This window comes from Ruditapes philippinarum, unplaced genomic scaffold (assembly GCF_026571515.1).
Source record: "Ruditapes philippinarum isolate M1 unplaced genomic scaffold, ASM2657151v2 ctg4324_1_1_1_1, whole genome shotgun sequence".
Classification (NCBI taxonomy): Eukaryota; Metazoa; Mollusca; class Bivalvia; order Venerida; family Veneridae; genus Ruditapes; species Ruditapes philippinarum.
Window position 1 is genome coordinate 6577 of NW_026852857.1, and position 27458 is coordinate 34034.

Consider the following 27458-nt stretch of genomic DNA (forward strand, 5'->3'; position numbering starts at 1 on the left):
TTTTCTGAAAAAAAATGAAGTATTTTGTAAGTCTGTAGGATAATTTTTTACTCTGATATTTACCATTTTAAAAAAGTATATGTCAGTCCTGTGATCAGCAGTGAATTACAGTGTAAAGGGGGGTAATCCTCTTTGAAGTCATTTTACGAAAAATTTGGTCGGCTACCCCTATATAACGAGATGAGTTTTATGTGTCAGGCATGTCATTCTCCCAGAAAAATGACATCTCTATGATGAAAACTCAATTTTAAGGTCTGTTTTGAGGTCATTTCTTATAATGTAAGCCTATGGAAAATTAATACGAGTATCTGACCTAATACTTGTATACGATACTCGATATCATATATTTCCGTTCTGGCGGTATATACCCTTAGATCACTTCCCGTTTGAAGGAAAAAGTAAGTGGGGGAGTACTTATGACTACTCGAGCAATTATAGTACAATTCAGGGCTGCAGATAACATGCGTATTTGCGTTATTACCCACTTAAAATGTCAAACAAGAAACATGGCAATGCCACGAAACCAGGTTTTCAATTATCACCATTGTAGATAAATATGTTGTATTTGAAATACAAATACAAGCAACAAACAATGTAACTATGTGCAATGTAAAACATGAATAATGTAGGAGGAATTGCACAGAAGAAGTGTTCACTATATATTCTGTATAAGGAAAAAAACCAAAGGGCCATAATTAGGTAAAAAATTATCCAATCACAAAACCCCGACAATATGCGCCAGGGCACTTGATGACAAAGCTTCTGTGAAAGTTTGAACAAAATCCGTTAAGAAATGTAGGACGAGTTCAGCACAGAAGAATTTGTTCACTATATATTGCTAATTCTGTATAAGGAAAAAAAAAACAAAGGGCCATAATAAGGTCAAATATTATCCAATCCCAAAACCCATACAATATGCCCCAGGGCACTTGATAAAGCTTCTGTGAAAGTTTGGTCAAAATCTGTTGAGAAATGTAGAAGGAGTTGCGCACAGAAGAAATTGTTTACGCCCGCCCGCTCGCCGACATACCTCAATCTAATAACCAGTTTTTTCCTTCGGAAAACCTGGTTAAAAACCCAATAAAAATAATAACTTATATTATATCAGGCAGCTTGAAAATCTCCTAAGCCAATAAACAATAAAGCATAGTTACGTAAGTAGCTTTTTCATTACCTTACAAAACCTACAACAGTCAGAGTCTACAATGAAGGTCAGAAATTTTGGGTAAAATACATGAACTCGTGCTTTATAACCCGTATTTGTTAGAGAAGGTAGGGTGAAATAACTCTAAGAAAATAGAAACAAGAGGGCCATGATGGCCCTGAGGTCGCTCACCTGTATATAGGCCCCCCCAACCCCCAGCCCCCCAACGTTGCAGGGCCAATTTAACCCAAGGGCTTTTATTTGCACAAACTTGGTAGACACCCATAAGAAGATGTTTTTGATGCTAAACATCTAAGCTCTAGCTCATTGGGCTTTTTAAAAGAAGATTTTTTTTAAGTTTTTACTATACACATATAGTTAAAAACAATGACACCCCTGGGGCCGGGCCAGGGCTTTTATTTGAACAAACTTTGTAGACACTTACTAGAAGATGTTTCATGCTAAATATCTAAACTCTAGCTATTTGGGTTTTTTCAAAGAAGATTTTACGTTTTTGCTATACACATATAAAGAAAATCAATGACCCCCGGGGCAGGGCCAATTTTGACCCCAGGTCTTTTATTTGAACAAACTTTGTAGACACTCACTAAAAGATGTTTCATGCTTAATATCTTAACTCTAGCTATTTGTGTTTTTTCAAAGAAGATTTTTTAAGTTTTTGCTATACACATATAAGGAAAATCAATGACCCCCCGGGGCGGTGCCAATTTTGACCCCAGGGCTTTTATTTGAACAAACTTGGTAGACACCTATTAGAACATGTTTGATGCTAAATATCTTAGCCATAGCTCTTTGAGTTCTTTAAAAGAAGATTTTTTAAGTTTTTACTAAATGCATATAGGGAAAATCAATGACCCCCCGGGGCGGGGCCAATTTTGACCCCAGGGCTTTTATTTGAACAAACTTGGTAGACACTTATTAGAACATGTTTCATGCTAAATATCTTAGCTCTAACTCTTTTGGTTCTTCAAAAGTGGATTTTTTAAGTTTTTACTATATGCATATAGGGAAAATCAATGACCCCCTGGGGCGGGACCAATTTTGACCCCAGGGCTTTTATTTGAACAAACTTGGTAGACACTTATTAGAACATGTTTGATGCTCAATATCTTAGCCATAGCTCTTTGAGTTCTTTAAAAGAAGATTTTTTAAGTTTTACTATATGCATATAGGGAAAATCAATGACCCCCCAGGGCGGGGTCAATTTTGAGCCCAGGGCTTTTATTTGAACAAACTTGGTAGACACCCATTAGAACATGTTTCATGCTAAATATCTTAGCTCTAGCTCTTTGGGTTCTTTAAAAGAAGATATTTTAAGTTTTTACTATATGCATATAGGGAAAATCAATGACCCCCCGGGGCGGGGCCAATTTTGACCCCAGGGCTTTTATTTGAACAAACTTGGTAGACACTCACTAGAAGATGTTTCATGCCAAATATCTAAGCTCTAGCTCTTATGTTTTTTTAAAAGAAGATATTTAAAGTTTTTTCTTTCGGTTGCCATGGCAACCAGAGTTTTGCATGGAACAAAATTCTTTGAACAATCTTTAAAGGTGACCACCAAAGGAACATTCCTGTGAAGTTTGGATAAAATTGGCTTAGTGGTTTATGAGGAGATGTCATTTAAAGTTAAAGTTTACGGACAGACGCCGGACGGACGCCGGACGAAAAGCGATCACAAAAGCTCACCCTGTCACTTTGTGACAGGTGAGCTAAAAACCCAATAGATCACAAAACAAGGGGTAATTACCCAATATACACAAAATGTTATCTGTAGCCCTGGTACATAGGCAAACGCTTCAGTATAAAATAATAAGTTTTAAATTTTTGCATCTTTTTTTCTATAAAAGGTTTTCTATGACAGTATAATAATTGTTGCAATTGACTACTGTCCATCGTATAATATGCTCGGATTATATACATTTTTAACTAATATTTAATAATAAAACAGGAAATACAGTACGTAGATATACAATTAAGTGTCGAGTGTCTTAAATGTCAGATTGTATTGGTAATTAATGGTACAATATTCAAACTCACAAATCCTTGACTAGATGATATGTTGAGTGTTTTTGGAGAAGTTTACAATTAAGATCCTTATGATGTTGTTACCCATTTGAAACCACTTGACGCCATTTCCTGAAGTGGGTTAAAACCGGCCCAACTGTAGTAGGGGGAATTGGATATAGTGTAAGTCATGGCCACGCGACGTTCACTTGTGGTTGATGACAAAGAGCAAAAATAACCTGAAAATTGCAAAGTACCAAAGTACTGAACCGGTCTAGTTTGTTTTGTTTTTTAAATAACATCTGTTTCACAAGAAATTTATTATTCAGTTAGCTTATAAAAAATCAGTGCAACACAATTTTTTCTCCCTACTAATACTACTTTATTGTTGAATATAATGAAATCAAATATGATTTTTTGTATTAAAGTGTAAAAATTAAACTTTATACTTTTTGGAATTTCAGAAAAGAAACTTGTTTAACAGCCCGGAGGATGGGTCGCCGGTAAGTTTAATTTAATACATTTAATTTCAAGAAAATGAGAAACAATATTACATAAATTATTTTATGAAAACTTTCCAGTTAGCTTGTGAAAGGTTGGTGGTTGTACCTGGGTTCTTTCTTGACTGTACTAAAGTGCACTAGATGTTATAAAAAAACAAAACAACAACAAACGACTAATATTTTCACATCTATTGAATATGCAGTGAAATTGATATTGTTGGCCTTGATATGCTTTTTTCCAGATTATATTGTTCACACTGTTTAAGAGAAAACATTTTTTACATTTCAGTGTTGTCCATCCGGTGAAATATTGGAACAAGAAAGTACCACAATTGCTATAAAGGAGGTAAAAAATGATATATATTATTTCTAACAGGTTGTGCTGCATTTCTCATAAAGAGGTCTAGAAAACAAGCTTATACTTAATTAAACCTATAATGAAATTTAGCTGCTATGACTGACTCCCTTGTAAATTTCAATAAATGTATATAAACAAAAATGACTACAACATGAAATTGATGTGTTTTAAAAACTCCTGTTTTACACAACTATCTTGACATAGTCCCACTGAAGTCGCATATTATTTTTAAGTTTTGCTGACAACGATTTTTCACTTGCACCATGCTGTTAAAACATTGTTTTACATCAAAAAGAACTTCCGCAAACATTCAAACACAAAACTTTAATATATGTTCACATCATAAGGTCAAAAGAATGACAACAATTTCCCTTTACTTATACTTGTCAGCAGTGAGACTTTTTTGGTGCGGCCTCTTTGGTTAAGGGTCTTTTGGATCATTTATAATACTAAGCTGTTGAATGATTACCTGTTCTAATTGTTCAATATTGAACAAGAGCGATCAGTGATCACATGTGTCACCTCATGATGGCCAATTTCATGTTGGGACAAGTTTTGTGACAGACGGACAGTGCACAACAAGACTTGGTACTGATCATTCCTGTAAAGTTTGGATGAAATTGCACCAGTAGTTTATGAGGAGTAGTTCGGACAAGTTTTGTGACGGACGGACAGACGGATGTACTCACGAAATGGTACTTATGTGACTATTCCTTTGATCTTTTTAGCCATTTTTAGTCACACAAGGCTTAAAAAAGACACACAAGTAAAAACGGAATGAATAGCATCAAAGAGAATTTACTGTTACCCATTGTTCTCCAAGTCACACAAGTACCTCTGGGTTCGTACGGACAGACAGACGATGGAGAAGTGATCCCTATATGTCCCCACTACTCCGTAGAGGCGACACAACAAAAATCATATACTATACATACAACATGGCTACTGTAATAGCAAAAGGCAACAATGAAGCTGAAAAAATGATTTTACAACTTGAAACTTAAAACAGTGTCCGATTGTGGCAAGGAAAAATAAGAAGAAGGGTGTAAGCTGGGCTGCGTGCTGCGTACCTCTCACGGAATTTACCGAAGATTTATAAAAATATTAGGAGTACCCCAGGGCTCAGTCCTGGGACCCTTACTTTTCTTAATATATATAAATGACATACATCTGCATATAAAAAGATCTAATGCTAATATTTTTGCAGATGACACTTCGTTAACTTCTATAGGAAATACTGTACAAGAAGTCAATGAAAATCTTCAAACAGATATTGATAATGTTAACACATGGTGCATGCAAAACTCAATGGTACTAAATGCACTTAAAACAAAAGCTATGACTCTGTCAATTAGGAATACAAAATTAGAAAATAATGCTACACCTAAACTGTATCTTCATAACAAAGAAATAGAATTTACAGACACAGAAAAAGTACTAGGTGTCTATGTTGACAACAATCTCAAATGGAAAACTCAAATCCAAAAAAACTATTGGAAAAAGCAATTCACAACTCTACCTGCTTCTTAGAATTAAACAATATCTTGATCTTCATTCTAGAAAACTCTTTTTCAATGCATATATTCTGCCTCATTTAGACTACTGTTGCACTATATGGGGAAACTGTAGTAGTGAACTGCTTTCACAAATTATCAAATTTCAAAAAAGAGCTGCTAGAATAATCTTGGATAAAAGTTTTGATTCCCCATCAAATGAACTATTTAAAGAGCTTAATTGGATGTCCTTTGATCAAAGAATTATGTACAAAAAAGCTATTCTCATGTATAAATCTATAAATGAACCATCTTTTCCTAATTATATGAAAAATAAATTCCAAATGATAAATGACAAACACAACTTCAACTTAAGATCTCAGTGTTAGCGATTTTCCCTAACTTTACTGAGTACCTGGGACTCAGTGCTAATAGATCTGTTACGTCCCAATTCAAATGGAACGAGTCCTCAATTACAAAAATGTCAATGTTTGCATAACTTCATAATACAATCAAATTTGTGACTGTTGATGTTCGCGGATACCATTGATTGGCCCAAAACTAGGCCGAGCACTTGCTCCTAGTCTACGTTTGGGATATAAATCTGCATTGCTAATGAGAAGGGAACAAATCAAATTAAGGTGAAAGTCAAGTTCTTATAAATAATACAATTTATTAAAAGTGAATAGAAAATTTTTTTTTCAATTAAAGCAAAAAAACTTAAGAGATAAAAAAGGATGTGCATAATTTCCATACTGCCATCTACCCATATGTCAAGTTTAATAAATATGTTTTCAGTACTTTTTGTGTTATCACTGGATCCAGGTTATGTGTAAAATTTGCCATATTTTCAGTCTATTTGTTGCCATAGCAACCAGAATTTTCAACATAGGAAGAAAAGAAAAAGACGTGCATAATCTCCATACTGCCATCTATCCATATATCAAGTTTCATAAAAATATTTTCAGTACTTTTTGCGTTATCGCAGGATCCAGGTTATGTGTAAAATTTGCCATATTTTCAGTCTATTTGTTGCCATAGCAACCAGAATTTTCAACATAGGAAGAAAAGAAAAAGACGTGCATAATCTCCATACTGCCATCTATCCATATATCAAGTTTCATTAAAATATTTTCAGTACTTTTTGCGTTATCGCGGGATCCAGTTTTGTGGACGGATGGACTGACGGACGGGCAGACGGACGGAGGGTAAACCTAAAGTCCCCTCCGGTAAACCGGTAGGGGACTAATAACTAGATCTGCCACTATCATGGCCTGAATACCCCCGCATACCACTTTGTCAGAATCAACAGTGGCCATTTAGAGCTCAAGGACAACCTCCCTGCCAAATCTGAGGTTACTAAGCCAGTGCATTGCTAAGTTATGTATTCTACAGGCTTCAAATGTGAAAATGTCAAAATCAATACATTGCGGACAGGACATTCTTTAGCAATTGAGAAGAAAAGCTTTTTTTTGTCAAGGTCCCTGTGACCTTGACCTTTGACCCAGTGACCTCAAAATCAATAGGGGTCACCTTATAGTCATGATCAACATCCATGCCAAATATGAAGACTGTGGGTCAAAGGAATCTTAAGTTAATGGGTGGACAAACTTTTTGAAGTCAAAGTCCCTTTGACCTTGACCTTTGATCCAGTGACCTCAAAATCAAAAGGGGTCATCTACTAATCATGATCAACATCCATGCCAAATATGAAGACTGTGGGTCAAAGGAATCTAAAGTTATTGGGCAGACAAACTTTTTGAAGTCAAAGTCCCTGTGACCTTGACCTTTGACCTGGTGACCTCAAAATCAATAGGGGTCATCTACTAATCATGACTAACCTCCATTCCAAATATGAAAACTGTGGGTCAAATGAATCTTAAGTTATTGGGCGGACAAGCTTTTTGATGTCAAGGCCCCTGTGACCTTGACCTTAGACCTGGTGACCTCAAAGTCAATTGGGTTCATCTACTAATCATGACTAACCTAAATGCCAAATATGAAGACTGTGGGTCAAAGGAATCTTAAGTTATAGGGCGGACAAGCTTTTTGAACTCAAGGCCCCTGTGACCTTGACCTTTGACCTGGTGACCTCAAAATCAATAGGGGTCATCTACTAATCATGACTAACCTCAATGCCAAATATGAAGACTATGGGTCAAAGGAATCTTAAGTTATTGGGCAGACAAGCTTTTTGAAGTCAAGGCCCCTGTGACCTTGACCTTTGACCTGGTGACCTCAAAATCAATAGGGGTCATCTACTAATCATGACTTATCTCCATGCCAAATATGAAGACTGTGGGTCAAAGGAATCTTAAGTTATTGGGCGGACAAGCTTTTTGAAGTCAAGGCCCCTGTGACCTTGACCTTCGACCTGGTGACCTCAAAATCAATAGGGGTCATCTACTAATCAAGACTAACCTCCACGCCAAATATGACGACTGTAGGTCAAAGGAATCTTAAGTTATTGGGCGGACAAGCTTTTTAAAGTCAAGGCCACTGTGACCTTGACCTTTGACCTAGTGACCTCAAAATCAATAGGGGTCATCTACTAATCATGACTAACCTCCATGCCAAATATGAAGACTAAGGGTCAAAGGAATCTTAAGTTATTGGGCGGACAAGAAAAAACCGACGGACAGCCGGATAGCCGGATGGACGGACAAGCTGATTCCAGTATACCCCCCTTACAACTTTGTTGTGCGGGGGTATAATGAAGATAGATTCAGGTGAAGAGCAAGTGCTTAAACAAATACCTATTCCAATAATAACTGATAATGCATCTAATATTGTCAAAGGATGGACATAGCCGGTTAAACCACATATAAGATGTTTTGCACACTGTCTGAACCTAGCTGTTCAAAGGGCTATGCAGATAAATTTTGTTTCAAGACTACTCGGTAGAATGAGAATGGTTGTGACTTTTTTTCATTCAAGTTCAACAGCAACTAAGATTCTTCAAGATAACCAGAAGGCACTCAATCTGCCTCAAAGAAACTTGTTCAAGACATTACGACAAGGTGGAACTCTAGTTATGACATGATTAGTACATATTTGGATTTTTCTTTAACAAACTTGGTAGACACTAGGAGATTTTTTAAGATTTTCTGAAACACATACAGAAAATCAATGACTCTCCAGGACGGGGCCAATTTTGACCCCAAGGCTTTATTTGCACAAACTTGGTAGACACACACTAGAAGATGTTTCATCACAAATATCTAAGCTTTAGCTCTTTTGGGTTTTTTTCAAAGAAGATTTTTATTAAGTTTTTTCTTTCAGTTGCCATGGCAACCAAAGTTCTGCACGGAATTAAAGTCTTTGAACAATTTTTAAAGGTGACCCCCATAGGAACATTTCTGTGAAGTTTGGATGAAATTGGCTAAGAGGTTTTAGAGGAGATGTTGTTTAAAGTAAAAGTTAACGGACGGACGACTGACACCAAAAGAATTGTGATCACAAAAGATCACCTTGTCACTTTGTGACAGGTGAGCTAACAAGGAGCTCTTATTTGGGTTATAACTATAAATTGAATTGAATCACTCACCTTTGATGAAGATATATTCTTACCACTCTATGATTGTCTCTCTCCAACCAAAGTGTGTCTTCCAGTTCTACTGCCATTTTTCTAAGGTATAGCCTTTATAAAATTACCTGAAAAAATTTAGAGCTACATGTGACTTACAGAACTGCTCATGTAAACTGATCCAATTTCTTAACATAAACTGCATAGACTGACTTTATTGATCTGTCAATTATGAATACATTATAGCACTCATATGAAGTACCGGAGTGGCATAGTAGTGGTCCTAATATATGTTGGATGTGCATAGCAGGCAAGGTACATGTAATTGGTATGCTATTAGCAAGTCTTATGATACTAAGAGTAAGATATACATGATCTAAACAGAACTTGACCTAGATATTCTTTAAATAAATCTGTATACCAAATTTCAGTATTAAAAAATGAACGGAAATTGCAAATAATTTAAAAAAATCAAGTTCAAGGGGCATTACTCTTGTCAAAATTGCTGGATCATACCCAAAACAGAAATTGACATAGAAATCCTTATCATAAATCTGTATAACAAATTTCATTTCAGTATGTGCAACCTCTGCCAAGCTGCCAGTGGACCAACGGACAGACAGACAAACCAACCAACAGACAGCAAACAGATATTGCCCTCCTTCAAAGTGGGGCATAAATATTCTACTTATTAATATATATTTTCAGATTATTTAAGACAAGCCTTTATATATAGATGGATTATGAAAAGGAATTAACTTTTATTGAATTATTTTAAGCATTAAAATAACACCACTGACACCCTTGCAGTGTTTCCCACCTACCTGAGGTGTACTGGTAAGTAATGGGACTTTAATGAATGTTGTGCATTATTGCAAAACAAAAACTTATTTTATCTTGGACATTAAATACGATCCCTGTTTTTAAGCATTTTAACCACAAATATTGACAAATGTCAAATGCATGTGCAATTGCAGTTCTGCTTCATTTCACGCCATGCATGATGGTGCATAAAAGTTTACAATACCAAGAATGATAGAATAATGAATAAGACTGACATGTTGTAGTGTACTGACTTAGTTTTAGTATTAGCTCGCAAAAATTGCCAAATTCTTCATAGGTAATATTACAAATGGCATTTGTTATGTGCACAGGAACTGGTAAACTTGCTTCCGAACTGGGGAAACCAATCAGATTTAATCAAGCAGTATTTTTACTAGAAAAAAGAGAATATATTTCCTGATAATTGTCAGGTTTAAAGTCGAATCAAATATCTACTAACGGGTACATTTGTTTATACCAATAGTTTGTAAATTGCAGACAGCAAAAGTTGAAAAACTGCGCTGGAACTGGTCAAACAACTGTATACACTGAGCATGGAAAAGAAACAAGTGGTCTTATCAATAAGAGCTAGGGACTGGCACCCGGATTCCCTTGTATCTCGCAGCTGTCTCTGAAGTTACTAGTCTAAAGTCATGTCTACATCCCCGTGAGGGGTTTAACATTAAATGATTAATGCCAATAACGGAAGATAGATAAAATAAATAAATCAGGGTCATCTCGGCCTTAAACATACTCGCCACACACCCTCCAATTTTCGGCAATAATTTTCATCATAAAAGATTAATTGTTTACCTCCTGTGGCTTCCTGAGCGAAGGTGTCATAAACAGTTAAACTGTAATTAACAACTGGCCAGCATAAATTTTATTCGCCTGCAGGCAATTATTAATGCTCAAACACTGTGAAAATTACTGAGCACTAAAAATAAGGTGATGAAATCTACATGTTTCTGCGAATGTTTCAGGTATTTTTACCAAACGATAGGGGTGTGGATCGTCGGATAAGTGACGGTCCAATCCGAACCACGATTCAGCACTTACGATTTACAAATCGAACCACAAATCTTTTATTATCAAGACACCCATGAAAACATGTACAATAGTTATAAAAACATGTTTATTTAGAAAAAAACAGCAACAATACAAACAAGAGCTGTCGGTAGGACAGCAACGCTCGACTATTCTTAGTGCTTGATAGTAAAAAAAAATCCTTAATACAATTCCTCCTGTTTACAGGTTGGGGTAATGATGGTGTCAATGGACTTTGAAAATATTTGAACTATTACAAAAACTTTAACGTAAATTCTAAGTCGAAAAATTGGCATAATTCGGTCAAAATGCTTGATACAGTTACCTCCTCCTGTTTATAGGTTGGGATAATGATGGTGAACAAGTGTGCAAAGTTTCAAAGCCATATGTCAATGGACTTTGAAAATATTTGAACTATTACAAAAACTTTAACATAAATTCTAAGTCGAAAAAGGGGCATAATTCTGTCAAAATACTTGATACAGTTACCTTCTCCTGTCTACAGGTTGGGGTCATGATGGTGAACAAGTGTGCCAAGTTTCAAAGCCATATGTCAATGGACTTTGAAAATATTTGAACTATTACAAAAACTTTAACATAAGTGGTTACGCAGACGCGGACACAAACGCCGACGCCGACGCTCGGGTGATACAATAGCTCTACTTATTCTTATCGAATAGTCGAGCTAAAAATTTAATATATAAAATATAAACTTTGTTTATGTTTTTATTCTTTGGATGAGTATTTTTGTTTTGTTTTTTGAAACCAATTACTTCCTAGCTCAGCATCATGGTACATGGTCTTTTACCGGCAAATTGTTTTTAGGTAAACTTCATAAAAATAGATCGCGATCCACGATCTCTGGGCTTACGAATATTCATACTCGATTTTTTACTTTGATTCATGATTATTCGAGTACTCGGATACTAGCCCCAGCCCTACCAAACGACATGGCTAATTGTCCTTACTTAACATAGCTTTATTCTATTCTGTGACTGACTGAATTTACAAAGCCTTAATACTAATTATTGACATTTTGTTTATATCATTATATTTGCAAGTTGTAAATACAGGTTAGGTAATATAGGCTTTATGCCACTATGTAATTAAAAAAAAAATATATGGTTACTAATCAATGCCCCATTATACCTCCAAATGAAGTGTCCCGGAAATGAGTCTAAAAATTATGGCATTTATGCTTTCATTGTTTAACATTTTCATAGTAACAGACCTCTACTCAAGGTTATTGAAAAGTTTTATTGATAAAAATACCAATTTGTATCTGAATTTGTAGAGATGGGAAAAAATTGTGACATATATGCACGTTTTGCTTACTTAAGATTTTTAAAAAAAATATATCATTCAAACATCCATTGGTCGTGTTAAATGCAATTACATTTATTGTCATAAAAATTCAATTTAAAGATCAATATGTAGCATTTGTTGTCTTGATATCTCTTCTTGAAGATAATTTCAAATAATACGTACATGTAGAGTGGGTGGACCAACTCTTGGCATAAAAAAATAATATATTTGATATGACAAATTCAAATCAACGTCAACAAACCTCAATGTTATATGTCCATTTTCAAGGCCAATGATATTGTTTTAAATTCCCATTGTGTAAAATTCGCTCTGGGTACAGTACTACATAATGCAGGTTTGTTTTTCGAATAAAATCTTTTTTTATCTTATGAAGAACACATATTGAATAAATTGTAACAGCCAAATAAGGTTCATACATTTACAAGTACCCAACTTTTAGTTTAAATTTTACAGCCCCAGAACTCTAGTGTTAAAGATTTTAATAGAATTTAGTTTATATGTTGCTGATTAAATGTGTACATTTGTTTGTCTGCTATTAGCATTGTCACGTGACTTCAGCAGAAGTGAACCCCACCAGGATAAAATGGTGAGATGTTAATAAAAGCACCAGTGACCTAAATTGGAGATAACTTGGAACATTTTCAGATATTCTAAAAAAATATTTTTTACGCCGAGCATTGGTCGAACCACTCTACACGGCCAACTTTTTCGATTTCTGATACCTGCAGATCTGAATACTTCTATAGTAATTTACTCCTTAAATTTTTTTATAAACTTAACAATCTATATCCTAATAGGTTTTTAATAGAGGGCCAAATTGACCTGTGCCGAAATAGTATAGGGCCGAGTTGACCTTTTTCCAAAATCAATTTGCGTCATTCAAGTAGATTCTAAGCGGTCGGTCTATTTACCCCAAGACACCCCAAGACTACCCTAAGACACCCCAAGACTATCCCAAGACTGCCGTAAGACACCCCAAGATTACCCCAAGTAACTAGGTACAACCGATATCACTATTGGAATTAACTCCATGGAGTTGTGTGACAGGTTGGAATTAAAAATATAAGATGTAATTCTTGTGTTTCTTCAATCATAATTTAATAATATGTTTGTTTGTATGTGTTTGTATGTGATAACTAAAAATATAGCTTGAATTACATAGCAGCGACAATTAATGTTTGAAAAGTAGGAAAAGTACAATGGTCAATTAACCTTTTCCCTTATATAAGCGTGTTTCGAAGGCTTTTTGCCCCCCTCCCCTTTTTGAGGCCTCAAACAGTGAAAAAAATGCCCTATTTAGGCCCCAAACACTGTTTTTCGTTTGAGAAATGTTGTTAAAAAAAGTGACCACTTTTTCGGCGCCGTCCCCCATCCAAATATTACATCAGGGGGTTGCCAGAAGGGGGATGTGCCCCCTTCTGTTTGGGGGGTTTGAAGGGGGGCGGAGTCCCCCTCATCGCCAAGAAAATTTTGGACATGTGACAGGCTAAAAATGGCCTCAGGTCGATCTTAGGGTAACTAGTAACCGACGCTGAAAAGCCTTTTACTCTATCTCAATTCATTGAAAAGTTGCAGCACTTTGAAATCAGTTTTGATGGAAAAAAACAATGCAAAATAGTGATTTTTGGCAATTTTGAGACGTCCCCCCGTTGCCATGGTAACAGGACATTTACCATTGAGCATGCTGTTACAGAGGCTATGGTGTAGTAAACATTTGTGCCAAGTTTCATTAGTATTGAAGTTTTTTTCATAGTTTCATAGCAGTTTGAAATTGTTACTGGAGGCTTTTCAATGAAAACGGCCATTTTTCGCAATATGCTCATGGGGTAAAAGGTTAACATATGTATGAGTTTAAAGATATATTTCACTTGAAATAAAAAACAAGGATTTCAAAAAAATATAAGAACATTAAATTTTAATCTCTCTTTTTTAATAAAATATGTAAACAAAGTCTTTTTTCAACAAATTGGCATGGCAAGTTTTTGGGTGTCTTGGGATAGTCTTGGGGTAGTCTTGGGGTAAATAGACCGAAAATGTTTTAAGAATTTAGACAACCCAACCCTTATTGATGTAATTTTAACAAACTCCTCCTCTTTGCTATGTAATTCATCAGTTATCAGTAGCAGTATAAGTGCCATAGTATGATATTTACAACTCTTAAAGAACAGGTTAATACCGTATCTAAAAAGAAAATACCTTTTAGGAGTTACAAAAATTTTGATGAAAATGTTTTTAACAATGAACTAGACAAAGTACCGTTCCAAGTAGCATTTACTTTTGATGATGTTGATGACACCTACTGGGCATATAATAAACTTTTTAATGAAATTTTAGATGAACATGCACCTATAAAACAAAAATATCCTAAAAAATCTTCACCACCTTATATGAACTCTAAATACAGAAAAATAATCTACCAAACAAGACAGGCACATAACACATATCTGAAATATAAAACAAAAAATAATTGGGAAAAGTATAAACAAGAGGGTCATGATGGCCCTGAGGTCGCTCACCTGTATATAGCCCCAGGCTTTTATTTGAACAAACTTTGTAGAAATTTACTAAAAGATGTTTCATGCTTAATATCTAAACTCTAGCTATATGGGTTCATTACAAGAAGATTTTTAAGTTTTTACTATATGCATATAGGGAAAATCAATGACCCCCGGGGCAGGGCCAATTTTGACCCCGGGGCTTTTATTTGAACAAACTTGGTAGACACTCACTAGAAGATGTTTCATGCCAAATATCTTAGCTCTAGCTCTTTGGGTTCTTTAAAAGAAGATTTTTTAATTTTTTTTCTATATGCATATAGGGAAAACCTATGACCCCCTGGGGCAGGGCCATTTTTGACCCCAGGGCTTTTATTTGAACAAACTTGGTAGACACTCACTAGAAGATGTTTCATGCCAAATATCTAAGCTCTAGCTCTTTGGCTTCTTTAAAAGAAGATTTTTTAAGTTTTTACTATATGCATATAGGGAAAATCAATGACCCCCTGGGGCGGGGCCAATTTTGACCCCAGGGCTTTTATTTGAACAAACTTGGTAGACACTCATTAGAAGATGTTTCATGCCAAATATCTAAGCTCTAGCTCTTAGGGTTGTTTAAAAGAAGATATTTAAAGATTTTTCTTTCGGTTGCCATGGCAACCAGAGTTCTGCATGGAATTAAATTCTTTGAACAATTTTTAAAGGTGACCACCAAAGGAACATTCTTGTGAAGTTTGGATGAAATTGGCTCAGTGGTTTATGAGGAGATGTCATTTAAAGCAAATGTTTACGGACGGACAACGGACGGACGACGGACGGACGCTGGACGAAAAGCGATCACAAAAGCTCACCCTGTCACTTTGTGACAGGTGAGCTAAAAAAACAACAAAAAAACATCAAAATTACTATTTTGGGTTGAGTGTAAGAAAAAACAATTGAAAAAAAAAAATCTTTTTTCTGTATACCATTACTACGAAAAGGTCACCTAGTAGCCGTAATGCTATGGAGCTTTACTAGGACACGCTGTGGAACAACCACAATGTCGAGTTCTGTAGCATTACAAACTATTTTGCTACTCTTTAGTCTTTACACATCATGCATTTAGAAAATTGTTTACATTCTTCATCTACCTTACACACAATCTTAAATAACTTACATTTTAACTCGGACGCTCCAATTTGTTAAAATCTTGCATTGATGGTCGGCCATTTTATCAAAACCGAAAGTACAAAACATACATCGTACTGTTCCGCTCTCCTGGTTTCCTACGACTACGTGCGAGGAACAGTAGACAACGGTAACCATCAATTTATTGGTTACTGTTGTCTATTGTTCAGTGAACGATCAGAACAGCGAAACAGTACGATGTATGTTTTGTACTTTCAATTTCGACAAAATGGCCGACAATCACTGTTGTTTTGCAAAATTTTAACAAATTGGAGTGTCCGAGTTTAAATGTAAGTTATTTAAGATTGTATGTAAGGTACAATAAGAATGTTATCAATTTTCTAAATGCACAATGTGTAAAGAGTAGCAAAATAGCTTTTATTGTTACAGAACTTGACATTGTGGTTGTTCCACAGTGTGTCCTAGTAAAGCTCTGTAGCGTTACGGCGACTAGGTGACCTTTTCGTAGTAATGGTATATAGGAAAAAAAAAAAAAAAATTCAAATTTTTTTTCTTACACTCAACCCAAAATAGTAATTTTGATGTTTTGTTTTTTGTTTTTCAAATTTTTTTTTCAATTTTTTTTAAAAACTTCATTTTTTTATATGGGCACCAAGACTGGACGAGCACCTGTGATCAAACTATGCCTTAATTTACCATCTTATTGTAAAGTTCTTCTTAACCTTGATACTTTTATTTCATGCTTAAAGCTGCTAATAGTTTATATGTTTTTATTTTCAGAACTGTTATATGTTAGTAAATATGTTTTATGCCTTTGTTATTGTCGGTAAACAGCTTATTAGCTAATGTTTATTGTAATATGTAAACCGACTTAAAATAAAGTTTCTTGTATCTTGTAACCGATTCTATGGTTTCATAATCACAGTATATAAACGATTTGAACCCCAACCGGATCTTGTGAGAAGATTTTAGTGTCAGCCATATTCTGCCACTTCACTTGTTTACGATATTGGTATTTATATTGATACTGATGGACGTTAGGTTAATAAATCTATATTTATATTATAAAGAAGAAACTTTATTAAACGTCTAAGTTATGCAAAACATAAACGTTAGCACGAAGGCTATAAAATAATCGAAACTCACGAACAGCTTTCATGTGATCAACACTGAACACGAACAAAAATCCGTCTTATTCCAATGTTGATTTAGTTAAACATTGAATTGTGATATCGGACTACTAAATTAATCAATAACAAACGATAATTTAGTCATATGCATAACATGTTGCTGTATCTTGAACATAAATTTAAGAGTTTTACCAAGGAGGTCATTTCCGTAAACTGAACGTTACTTGCTGGTGATTGTGAACCCTACTTGTGAGTTTACGAATTTTATCTGTACCCTGACTTGTGAGTATTTTTAAAGATTTATTGGAGAAAAAGTTTACGTTCATTGCGATTTTGTATCAATTATTGCCAGAAAATATAAATGATTATAATCAAATTTTAGTATATAAGGTGGGATATAAGGTATTTACCGAGAATTGGTTTAACTGATAATATTGTTAATCATTTGTTTAAGAAAATATATAATGCTATGTATATTTTTCTTTCGCATCACCATACAACTGCATATACTGTTCAGTAAAGACTACGAATTTCAATGACATCATTGACCTCTAATCACAGGCGCTAGTCACATAATCAAATATTTTACATAATCGTTCTATATATGTATATAAAGATATAAGGCCCCCAACGAAACAAAAACATCATGCAGAACAAACAAGAACACTGCTGAAATAAACGACCAGATCACGATTATCTCTTTCTGGTCGCCATCTGAAACGATCAATCTAAGTGCCAACGCTTTTTATTTCATTAAAATCCCTCAAATAGCAAAGAAATTGGGAAAAGTTTCGCAAAATGCCATTATTTTCAATTCATGTCGTTTTCGACGTCCAGTCCATTCATGTATACAAACACGATTTCTGATCGATTTTTACGGAAAAAAACAAAAAACGGCTAGAATTTCCACGTACGTTCCATAAACAAACTCTTTTCCTATTGATCTGCGAAGTCTTCACTGATCAAATGCTCTCTTCGTACGTATTTCATTAAAAAATGCACAAGCATCTCGCTTGTGACAGTATTTTATCGCCATGTATAGCGCATGTATATACTGTTCCGCTCTGAATATTATATTAGGATTTGATTGGTTAAGATAATTACCGGAATACTATTGACCAATCGTATAATTCTATTTCTTTGTTTCATTTATCTGTCACTTCAAATTACAAATGGCGCACTTTACTTGACCTCCGCTTCTACAACCAATATTTTTTGAATATTTGAGTACAAAGAGGCTCTAGTTCAATTTAGACTTCGCAGATTGATAGAAAAAGAGTTTGTTTATTAATTTTATGAGGAAATTTTAGATGTTTTCTATTTATTTCGTAGAAATCGACCAGAAATCGTGTTTGTATACATGAATAGATTGGACGTCGAAAACGACATGGATTGAAAATATTGGCATTTTCTGAAACTTTTACTCATTTCTTTGCTATTTGAAGAATTTTAATGAAATAAAAAGCTTTAACGCTTGGATTGATCCTTTCAGATGGCAACCAGAAAGAGATAACCGTGATCTGGTCGTTTCTTTCAGCATTGTTCTTGTTTGTTCCGCATGATGTTTTTGTTTCGTTGGGGGCCTTATATCTTTATATACATATATAGAACGATTATGTAAAATATTTGATTATGTGACTAGCGCCTGTGCCTCTAATTATTCGCCATCCAGACTGCAACTTGAAAATAAGAAGAATAAAATTTTCTACTTAAAAAATTTCAGCGTCACAGCCAATAACGTAAACGAAAAAAAAGAAGTTTATAACACCAATAGCTGAAACACTGACAAATTAAAATTTCAAAATTTCCCGAATATTCTCCGTTTAAAAAGATGCCAAAATTGTCGACGTCTATGAAAGATATACAAGAATAAAAGTCGTACATGTCAGAAAAAGAAAGTCAATTAATTTTTGAGAATATAAAACAGTGTTTAAAAAAGCAGAATGAAATCAACGTTAGGTGAAAAGCTTTCAACATGTTGAAATAAGTAATCTGCAAAAAAATCTTGTAATGCTATTTCGAGTTTTTTTTATACGTGACGTTTTATAATACTGCACGTTTGTAACGTCATTTTTCATTGGATAATCGTGACGTTTATATAGTTTTATATACACGGCTGCTGTCAATTCATGAAGAAATCTTACGTTTTTCTATAAAAATGATGATTGCTGTATTATAAATTCGTTATAAAGATTGTTGACAGGTTATATGGGCATATATAAACGGCTGTTTGCAATATAACCCTCGCCTAACGGCTCGGGTTATATTTACAAATAGCCGTTTATATAGGGCCATATATCCTGTCAACGATCTTTATAACTAATAATATAACGGTCACGTCAAAACTAACAACAATGTCGTTAGTTAATTATTCCTTTCAAGAAACAATTGTCTTTCTGATTCGTATAAACAGCCACTTCATGCCGGTATTTTCAAGACAGTGAAAACATGACGAAGCACCTTCATTCATATGCAGTTTTAGTTACTTACATAGAACTAAAACATGTACCCTTCTCTTGTGACACAATAACTTCATATTCTGCACATCAAAATTAAGAACATAGGACAAAAACACAATAAAAATCATCAAAAGTGACTCGCAAGTAATGGTTCAGTGAAAACACAAGTAGGGTACAGATCATTAAAACTGTTTTAGCAAGACGGGTACAGTTATCAGAAATGGCGCATCTATTATTTACTATGTTTTATCATTATTCAAAGATATTTTCACAAGTGTCTGTCCGGTAACATGAGGTTAAGACAATAAAGTTAAGATTCAGATATGAGTTATAGTGAAATAAAACAATTTTAGGCATACATTTGCTTGTGTAATCGGCGTGTGTTGACATAAACAAAATATGAGGCGAAGAGCACAGCGTTTTATGCGCATATATTTTACGAAGAAGGTTATGGATGTATATTTAAGCAAAGATAAATTATCTCTTAATATGAATCAAATGTTAACATACCGTAACATATTAAATTCAATCCGATTTTTAATAGTTTAATGTGTCATTATGCCTGATTGTACGTTTATACTCAACATCACTAATTCCGCGTCATCACTTACCTCGCGGTAATGGCATATTTTCATGTGGCCAGTGTTAAAATTGGTCAGAATTGACATATTTTATTCAAACACCTTAACAACAAAGTTTTTGTGCAAAATAATTTAAATCTATAGATATTTACGTAAAACTGAGCAACATTTTACAAACTTCTGCAAAAAACAACAATAGTCCATTAAATCTGTGCATACGTCTGAAACAATCATCATTTTCTAAATGTTCTTGTTTGTTAAAAAAATAAATTTTGAGTTACAATGTAAAGATTATCTTAATATTTAAAATTATGCAAAATAACATAAAGAAATTATAACTGAAACATGAAAAAACTGAAATAAAACACCATTACCGCGAGTTAAATGATGACATACTATTTTCAAAATGGCCGACACACGGTCTACATCTGACAAATTAAAACTAATTTAGATTGAATATATTGTTGCTTCCTTGTGTCATATAGCAGAAAAATGACAAAATGATACAGTTTATGACAATTTTTGTAGTGTAAGTTTATTGTTTGTGTTCTTTACTGTTTTAAAGTGTTAAGTACCGTGACCTAAGAGGAGCACAGTATAGATGCTGAATTCTTCTCACAAGATCCGGTTGGGGTTCTTGAAAATCGTTTATATACTGTGATAATGGGTCCGATCCAAAACTTCAAAGCCGCAACAGATGAAAGAAAAAAAATATTAAAGAGTGGCATACATGTACAAGGTTTTTACATGTACAAGGTTTTGGAAGCCAGTATCTGTAAACCTGTAACGTTCGAACTCCGAAATAATGGAGGTAGAAAATTACAATACATCCTGTGCGCACCGTGCCATAATTAAATCAGGAAACAGATTGTGTAAAGAAAAAGACACACTTGGCTATTCAGCTAGGAAATATAAGCACAAAACTAGGAAATATAAGCACAAACAGAATTGCGCTTTTAGCATAGAAATAAAAAATCTGTCAACTTACAACTTTCATCTGTTCATAACTCTCTCGTCACGTTGCGCGCCAGCATATCATCTTACACGAGCGCCTACGTCCTCACAGTGATTTGATTGGCTCAGGCGTATTTTCTCGGCCCTTTCCGTCAAACTTCGGATAATCTTTTACCAATCGGATTATCATCGGCTATTATCTATATAATAACCTTCAGCTGTGGTAATGTAAAATGAATGATAATGTTTGACATCCAATAGAAAACAGTACACTTATGATTGAAAATATGTATGATAATTTGTAATTTAAATATGCTAACTGATGTATGTAATTTTAAACAAATCCGACTAAATGTCAACAGGTTTTTTTTTTTTGTACTTTCGGTTTCTACAATCATAATAATAAAAATAGAAATATTGTATTGTTTGCTTTTGTATCTATGAATTCACTTATTTTAAGGTGGACTTTTACTACATATATTGGAAATAAACTTGTCAACAACTTTAAGCATTAAAATACTATGTGTTTACATGTTTAGTTCCTTATCCGAAGACTGACGGAAAGGGCCGAAAAGTTGCGATTGAATTTTGACGGAAGACCACATTAAATACCGTATTCCGGTATATACCGGACAAGCAAACAGGACATTTCGGCCGCAAACAAAATTGGCCCCAGTCGAAAAATCGGCCCCTGGACGTTTCGGCCCTTTTCCGCGAGACGTTTCTGCCCCACTATAGTATATTGCTTGATTAACAACAATTAATTTAATTACAATTAAACAATTATGACACTTTAATTCTTTAAATAATTATTTATTATCTTTTGATATACGTTAATGTTTTTAAAGGTGTAACAAACAATAAAGGCAGGTTACTTAATTTATAAAAAAAAACCACTAAAACTTCTGGGTTAAGAAAGTTAATTACAACTATTCCTTAGAAAACATTATCTTTTGATCTTAATTAAACTATACGTAATTTTTTCAAGGTGTAACTAATTAACTGTTTATAGCTTTATGCTAATTGGCGGTAAGTAATATCAGAGAAAACTTCAAAAGATTTTTAAAAAAACGGTTTGCTATAATCTCATGATAATATTTTAAATTATTATTGTTATAAGATAATGATAGATGCTAGATGTTATAAAACTGATGGAAAAACTGAAACCAAATTTTAAATGCTATGTGCCTGCTATAGATAAGTTATAACATTCGCAAATAAAGTGTTTGTGCGTATAATTGTTGGAATAATTTCATATATATATATAATTAAATTAGATAAATTATTTGCTGGATATTAACTGTGATTAAATACTTACAATCGGATTTTAAGTGTAAAAATTGCGATATATGTGACAGATGGCAGCACCGAAAATGCGATACAGGTAGGTCAGTTTTGAATATAAATATTAGAAAGGATTTCCCAAAAATTAATATATTGCACCTATAGTTCATTTGTTATTGTTTTCGTTTCCATCAAACTCGTCACTGTTAAATAGTTGTTGATGATAATTTAATATCTGTCTCGTGTATTGTTTTGTGTCTTGCTTCTTAATCTTTCAAATAAAATATTATCTATATATGGTGTAAATAATTGTTTGTTTGTGTATTATATTTTTTCAAATAAAATTTATATTCTGTTCTGTTTGTATTGATTACTTTTCCCCTAAAACTACTATTAAAATCTAGTTTTTATACAAAATGATTAAATATATGTATTAACTGATTCATTAATTTATTGAAATTAATATATCGGTTTAAAATACAGTACTTATTTTGGGACCGATTTGGTAAAGGGCCGAAATGTCCGGGGCCGAAACGTCTTGGGTAGTTTGAGGCCGATACGTCTTGGAACCGAAATGTCTCGAAATCCTGGACAAGGCGCATTTCGAGAATGATAAAATGCTAAAATCTTGACTGAACTTTAAATGGTCTTATTAATCTTTTCACACCGAATTATCACCGTAGGAAACGTGTTACAGTATCGCGTTTTCCGGTTAGGCCATTCTTAAAAAAATGTTTGTTTGCAGTAACGCGACCGACTCACAAAATTTGCCCCTACTCAAAAAAAATTTTCAGGGTCTGAATAAAAAATTATTTTTTTTAATCAGAAAATTATGCCTTGTGCTTTGTTTTCGTTCTTTTAAAGGTAAATAGAAGAAATAAAATGTAGGTCTTATTAAATTAGAATTCAGTTATCAATTTATTAATTGTTACCAGATTATCAAAGCATATATTGTCCAGCATTTTGAAATTCCATGTTTATTTGGGAGTACAGTTCAATAAAAAAAAATCGACCTACCTACCCACCTTAAAAATTCTGGGTAGGGTTACTGCAAACAAACATTTTTTTAAGGATGGCCTTACAGTATAGAATTTTAAAGATGGAGGATTATTTGCTGGGAGGACAGGTAGGTGATTTTTATTCCGGTCCATACTACAAGTAGTTTAGTTTCTATAAGATGTTTTTGTGCTTTGTTTGTAAGGAACAGAATCCGGTATCTAGTCATATATTTCTTCAGACTCTGCACCGCAGATTTATCGCTATATTGTCTCATAAATATGCAGATTTGACAGTTTGAAAATTTGAATCGAGAGACCAAGGCATTTTTCTCCAATTTCGACATTATTTATGCATGCCTAGATAAAGTAAATCTGCAAAACGTTAGTCCTTTATGTTAGGAAACGTTTATAAAAGTAAATGACCAGTTGAACCTATTTTCCTGTTCGTTAAATGCGTTTGAAAAAATAAACAATGTTACAGTATATATAGAGCGAGGTGATTTGTGCAGGGTTACAGCATAGACCTAGCGATTTTTATCCGATTTTGTTACAGTTTATACCCAGATTTCGGTTACAGTTTAGACTTCGATATTTTCTTTATATACTAGGTAAAATGTATGAATGTAACATTGACTTTTAAATCTCTAGAAACCCAACTGGTGAGCTTAATGGCCCGATGGCTATTCGTCGTCTGTCGAACACATGTGTGCGCAATTTCATCCGCTCAGTAACTACTTGACTACATGTGATGAAATTTACATGACTTTCTACCAATTAAGTTGTTCAAATGGTTTCGGTTGCAATCGGGGATACGAAAACCCAAAACATAGATTTTGAAAAAAGGCAATGTTTAAAGACCCTTCTCATCTCGAACCAAAAGCATTCAAATCAAATCATGATCATGGCGTCATTTCGAATGCTTCTTTGTTGAAGTTACGATTATTTTGTCATTATTAAATTAAAAGTCGTTTTTTTTATTTCAGACATCCTGTGTAGCAGTTTTCATGTTTCTGGAAAAGAAAATAATATTGAAAGTAATTATTGAGTATAAGTTTAGGTCAGACAATTACAATATCTCCTCTAGTGAGCCTGTGGAGGTACATAATAGTGGCAGAGTCGGGATAAGGCCGTCGACTTCAAATAATCTTTCATTTACTGCTGTAGTTGAAATCCAATCATGACTTTGGATTCTTTGTATGTGAGGAATCTATCAAACTAATTAACGGAAGGTCGGTGGTTCTAGTCAGGTGCCCGCTCGTGTCTGAAATGTTTCACAAAGGGGTCTTTCTTTACAGTAAAGCAGGAATGTTTTCACATGACCTCAGTGTCGTTGAAACTTAAAATCCAAGAAAGCCAAACGTAACAAACTCTTTTAAATACATTATGGCAGATGGAAATTCCAACTTAAAATAAAATTTAAGGTTAATCATTCTTAGGGTATTGCCTGCTTGTTAATTGTGTCTTTTGACAGCTTATCTATGGTATGCAGGCTTCATAACCTCCGATCCCCTCTCAAAATTTCATTTTATTTAGTTTCACTCATTGTTCATATTCTCGTTTTGGGGCACACGCAATTTTTAACCTGGGGGTAATATGCCTCTTTTCATAGAATGGCAATAACGTGTCACATTAAAGGTTCCATGATAACCGCCATATGAACACATCCACATATGTTAAAAAATCTTAAGTGTACCAGTTCATGTTTAATGTGAATTCTGCTGAAGCCGGTGCTAGGAGGCGTGGACGGTAGCTTGCAGTTACCACTACCGTCCATGAACAGGTTTAATGAAACTGAGCCTGCAACATTTTCATGTTTTCGTGTTGGACGTCTGTTAAGGATTCTTTTTTCTCTATTTTATTACTAATAGGCATTATTATAATGTGTAATGAAATCAAGCAATAATCTTTCTTCTCTCAATACAATGCGATAAAAGTTACTGTTGTTGTCTTGAAAACAGTCCTTACTTAGGACATTACTTATTCTGCAAAAAAGTCTCAATCTGAAACTTAAAGTAAGAAAAATAGCAAACTATAACTTTTCTGCTGAAGAAAAAAAGTAATACAACCTTTCAGGAAAGGTATTAGTTATTTCATAAAAATAATGGATACACGAACTTTGGTTGAAATTTGGCAAGTATCTAAACTGTAACCGAAATCTGGGTATAAACTGTAACAAAATCGGATCAAAGTCGCTAGGTCTATGCTGTAACCCTGCAAAATTAACCTCGCTCTATACTGTAACATTGTTTATTTTTTCAAACGCATTTTACCAACAGGAAAATAGGTTCAACTGGTCATTTACTTTTATAAACGTTTCTAAACACAAAGAACTAACGTTTTGTAGATTTACTTTATCTAGGCATGCTTAAATAATGTCGAAATTGGAGAAAAATGCGTTGGTCTCTCGATTCAAATTTTTAAACCGTCAAATCTGCACAGTTATGAGACAATATAGAGATAAATCTGCGGTGCAGGGTCTGAAGAAATATATGACTAGATACCGGATTCTGTTCCGTACAAGCAAGCACAAAAACATCTTTTAGAAACTAAACTACTTGTGGTATGGACCTGAATAAAAATCACCTACCTTTCTTCCCATACATAATCCTCCATCTTTAAAATTCTATACTGTAACCGAAAAACGCGATACTGTAACACGTTCCCTACGTATGATACTGAATGAAAAATGTAATAACGGGCGAAAAAATAATATTTGTCTATTTTTTCTCCAAGCGACTAGAGGTACTTCTCCAGTCCTGCAACTATTACACATGGTCTGTATGCAGCTCATTAGCCTTACATTTGATCTCTTGTTATTTTTTTGTTGTTGTTGTTTTTTTGTTTTGTTTTTTTTTCTGTTGTTGTTTTTGTTGTTCTTTTTTGTTTTTTTTGTTGTTTTTTTTTTTTTTTTTTTTTGGGGGGGGGGGGGGGGGGGTTGTTTGTTTGTATTTTTTCCGATCTATTTAAGCGACATTATGTTCTTTTTTCATTATCAAACTGAGGTAAATAAGTTGTATATTTCATAGATAGACTAAATTACAATGGCAACTGATCAATTATAGATAATGTCAAATGTTTAGAAAGGTGTTTGGACAGCCTTAACTATAAAAACTATAAAAATGACTTCCCTGCTTTTTAAAAATAAATTAAACCTAAGACATACAATTAAAATTATCTTATGATACCAATATATAGGTCAATCTATAGGCCTTTTTAAGACCTGTTAGGTACGTTTCTATGAAAATTCGATTGGAAGTAGTATTTTCTCGCGCATACGCACTCTGTGTAGGGCAAAAACGGCATCTGCCTACATAGAAATAGAGTAGAAGTTCATAGACAATTCCGAGTTAGTTTAAGGTTAAAAAGAGGACATTCGTTTGTGTAAAAAAAATCTGCAAATAAAGAGGTCAACATAATTGTTGAAATAGTTCATATAAAAACTAAAGAAATTTTAAATAATATATGACATCGCAGTTACATATCATTCTGAGAAAAGTCAGAACACAAAATACAATATGTCTTGCCAATAATTCAGTTTCATTTCCTATATTTTCTCAGAGACATGGATTACAGAAATAGGCATCCTCGATCGTAGCCATTATGCCCACTCCAAAGGTAAAAGGGGTGAACAGGAGGAAGTCAAAATAAGTTTACATTTCGCGATTATTTCTTTTATTTATATAATTTACTTCGCATGAATGTTTAAGGAAGTTGCTGTAAATATCCATCGGAATTTACCGGTAACGTTAAATTCAATTTATAAAATGAGTGAGACAGTCTTTTTCAATCTCCTGCAGTGATCACCCCTTACAGGATTAGTTACTGGCCGTAGCGTAACCGGTGTGCGGAGTTTGAGTCTTTTTTTATTCTACTGCACTGGACCACCTATGGTTAATGAGATGAACATATTATCAGATGACCAATCAGAACGCTAAAAGTATCCTATCAGAGTGGCCGCAGTTAATTTCTCTTAATTTATGTGTTATTATTAGAATTAAAATTTATTCAATTATTCTTGTAAAATGGATTAATACAATTACTTTTGTAAAATGGATTAAATACCAGATTTGTTTGTTCATAATTTGATTTAAAGTGACAATATTCTGGATATAACATTTGACTTCTGCTTTTGATTTGATTATCCATTTATATTTTCCACATGGATAGCTACAAGGATGGCCA

General features: G+C 34.0%; 1 long non-coding RNA gene across 2 annotated transcripts; it reads right to left on the reverse strand.

The window, feature by feature from the left end:
• Nucleotides 1-320: 320 nt before the first annotated feature.
• Nucleotides 321-21931, reverse strand: LOC132726487 (uncharacterized). 2 transcript variants are annotated; one of them, XR_009625202.1, is made up of 4 exons: nt 21526-21931; nt 21029-21212; nt 9097-9180; nt 321-3411 (listed from the first exon to the last, which is right to left on the reverse strand). It is a non-coding gene; the product is annotated as an uncharacterized LOC132726487 (long non-coding RNA). The 2 variants fall into 2 exon arrangements; XR_009625200.1 differs by lacking the exon at nt 321-3411 and having other exon boundaries at nt 8867-9180; nt 21526-21930.
• Nucleotides 21932-27458: the final 5527 nt, after the last annotated feature.